At 35.0% G+C, this 3,719-nt stretch overlaps 1 non-coding gene across 1 annotated transcript; it reads right to left on the bottom strand.

Moving 5' to 3' along the window:
• Positions 1 to 1,007: 1,007 nt before the first annotated feature.
• Positions 1,008 to 1,079, bottom strand: TRNAC-GCA (transfer RNA cysteine (anticodon GCA)). The gene has a single exon. It is a non-coding gene; the product is annotated as a tRNA-Cys (tRNA).
• Between the last annotated feature and the right edge of the window lie 2,640 nt (positions 1,080 to 3,719).

Genomic DNA, 3,719 nt, shown 5'->3' with positions numbered 1-3,719 from the left:
GCACATAGGATTCAGCATTTATGATAGCAGGACAATTTTACAATTATTTTTTTTAACACACAAATTTGCAATATATTTGTAACCTATGAAAAAGCCCCCTTCTAAGATGTTTCAAACTTTATTTTTCATTATACGGCACGTAAAATTAATGTAATGTAGTTTGCTTTTTGATAACGTTGTTTCATGTGATGAATATATTTTAAAATTCTTTGACATTATTCCATAAAGCAAGATAAGCTAAAAAGATCTGATAAGATATCATATCATTATTAATATCATTATTGTTTTTATCATTATATTTATCATTATCATAAGTAGTAGTAGTAGTAGTAGTAGTAGTAGTAGTAGTAGTAGTAGCCGGCATTAAGATGTTTCTTATTACTTAATATGGCAACAGATGTACTCCATAAACATTCAACATGAATTAACGTTTTACTCAGGTCAAGCCCCCATAAACATTTGCTTATGCTTCAGCAGACCATCAAATCCACGTCTCTAATTCTTCCATTCTTCATTACCAGTAATCTTTTAGAGAGAGAGAGAGAGAGAGAGAGAGAGAGAGAGAGAGAGAGAGAGAGAGAGAGAGAGAGAGAGAGAGAGAGAGAGAGAAAGAACGGAATTAATAAATATATTACTTCATATTTCTGATGGCAAATATTATTCAACGAAGGATGAATAATTAATCTTAAAATATTAGCAAAGGAATTTCTTTGTAAATGGATAGGAATCTGGAAATAACAAATCATATTTAGACTATAAAAACTTCATATTCTTTTATTTTTTTTTCCTTTTTCATTAGATTTATAATACGTAAAAACGATGCAAGGAATTAGATTATTATAAAATATTCTATTTTCTCTTGGAATGTTTGAATTTTGGTCGAATTATATTTTATTACTCACTTCCCAAAAAAGATTTTATACCCCAAACTTTTCTTGATTCAATATTAAAAAGACTGATTAGTTAACGCCACTCCCCAAAGGCACTACAAGCAAAATACCATCGCTAGGGGGCGCCCGGGATTGAACCGGGGACCTCTCGATCTGCAGTCGAATGCTCTACCACTGAGCTACACCCCCGTGACGAAAGGGTTAATGAATATTAAATGGATATTCCAAGATTTTACCAGTTAAGATTGATATTTCTTAATCACATGTTTCTCTTTAAAGCCGTGTAAAATCTATCACTATAGCTGCAGGTGCCTGCATGAACTGACAAATCATTAAGTGAAATCTTTTCTTATACTGTATGTCTTTGATATTAATCTTTTTTATGTATACTACCATGCATATGTATTTTTATGCACATCTGTATACGCTTTACTGTTACTTGTATATGGATATTTATAGATACGTAATGGTATATAAAATATGTGCAAATATATTTGTATGTATGAGGACCATGCTACGCGGTATATCTTAGCAGTCCATATTTGCCAACGGTTATACTCGTATAGGCGGATGAGCAACTTGATGGAGTAATAAGAGCTTTAGGTGTGGAGGAAATGCCCCCATATATCTCAATGAAGTCACTGGCAGCAGGGTGAAGGATTGCGTTTAAGGTATTGGACAAACTGTTTCTTCGGCTCTTACTCCTGATGCCTGGCTGTTGATCGTACTAGAATCAGTATGGACTGACAGGGGTCATTTGCCTTAAAAAGATAGGCACTGCATATCACAAGAAATTGGCTATCCTTTGATGTATCTAGCCAATGTATCCTCTGTGGATTTTGTCAGTCATGGAAAGAGAAGATGATAGAATGGTCCTCAGTCCCGGGCGTAGCGGTGTGCTAAGAATCTCCCGGTTTATAAAAGAAAAATTGAAGATAGGTAATTTGAATGTCAGAACCATGAATCAGATTATGAAGTTACAACAAGTGGAGAGCGAATTTATGAAATATAGTTTGGATATCTTGCCCTTAAGTGAAACACGTTGGAATGGGATTGGTAAAGAAACCTTAGTCGAGGAGAGTATAAATATCTACTCACGAAGACCAGATGGAATTGGAAGAGAAGGGAAAAGAATGATGATGACACAAAGAGCAGTGGAGCTTTAAATAGTAGATTATACTAGCAAAGTTTAGATTAAAGCAGTGCAATACGAGTGTTATAGTTGGCTATTCCCAACAAATGATTCCCCTAAGAAAGGAAAGATGAATACTATGAAGAATTTGAGAGTGTTATATATGAGATCCTTGATAGATATATAAATTGTGGTAGGAGACTCCAATGCTGAAGTTGGAAATAAAAATCAAGAGATAGAGAATGTGATGGGTGTCGAGGGTCTTGATGAAGTTGCAAACAATCTTGTCAATGGAGTTACTCTTTTTCAACACAAGAGCATCCACAAGTATACATGGACCTTACCATGTGGTAATTAAAAAAATCAGATAGATCACATTGCCATTAATAACGAGAAGGAGGACTCTGAAAAATGTAAATAGCTATAGAGGTACAGATATTGGAAGTAATCATCAGCCCCTCATTGCCACACTGAAATTAAAACCGAAAGCACCCTAGAGAAAGCTAGATAAAATACCTGGGTTTGATACGACTAAGCTTTTAGCAGAAGAGCACACAGAAACTTTTGCAATATCATGTGGGGATTAATTTGCAGCATTAGAGATTTTAAAATACCAAGAACAAACAATTAATGAAGAATGGGGTGATATTAAGAACATGTATCAATCAGATGATAGTGAAGTCCTGGGGCACACAATTACAAGGAGAAAGCAATGGATATTTAATGATACTTGGGATACCATAAAAAGCAGACAAAGATATGAATTGATTGTTGAAAGGTTTCGAGGAAATAATGAAAATTGGTGAGGCCAAAAGAAGAGCCATGAATGACTGACGAGAATAATTAAACAGTAAAGCAGATGAGGCTGTCGATGCTATGAAATCGGGAACTGGCTATGGTGTAAGAATTGCTCCTAGAATTATTAATGAAATCTCGACTGGGGCAAAGAAGAAGAAGCATATGCCCATGAAAAAGAGAGAGCGCTCTGTTATAGCAACAGACGATGAAGAAAGACAACGTTGGATGGAACTGTTTAATGATTTTGTGATCAGGAGAGATGAAGGGAATAATTTGATTGATATACCTGAAGCTGATGAAGACCTTGATGTGCCCATGAATAAATTCATTGTGTTTAAAGTTGAAGCTTTCTTTAAAAAACTAAAGAGATGGAAAGCCCTTTGGATACGATGGAATAATTGCTGAGATGATATTGGCCGAAAGTGAAGTGACTCCCAGACTACTTATATGACTATTTTGTAGATTGTGTCATGTAGAGCAAAACCTGATGAATGGGAGTTTGGAGTGTTGGTGAAAATAGCCAAAAAAGAAGACCTGGCTGATTGCGATAATTACAGAGGCATAACACTTACCTTAGTTATTATGAAAATATATTGTATGCGTAATGTAAAGAGTCTGGAGAGTACAATTGACGAGAATCTGAGAGAAAAACAAGCAGGATTTAGAAAGGTAGAAGCTGCACTGACCAAATTTTCATTTTGAGACATGTAGTACAGCAATGCGTAGAAGATAAAAAACATCTCTGATGGTATCTGTAAAAAATGAAAAAGGCTTTGATAGTGTGCACCGGCCAATTTTGTGGAGAGTTCTGCATTATTATGGAATTCCTCACAAATATGTAAATTTGACTAAGTCTGTTCATGAGCATAGCAAGTGCAAAATTAATGTTTATGGAGACT

The sequence above is a fragment of the Palaemon carinicauda genome, chromosome 17 (assembly GCF_036898095.1).
Source record: "Palaemon carinicauda isolate YSFRI2023 chromosome 17, ASM3689809v2, whole genome shotgun sequence".
Taxonomy (NCBI): domain Eukaryota; kingdom Metazoa; phylum Arthropoda; class Malacostraca; order Decapoda; family Palaemonidae; genus Palaemon; species Palaemon carinicauda.
The sequence above is the reverse complement of the archived record's forward strand: the minus strand, read 5'-3'. Positions and strand labels throughout refer to the sequence as shown.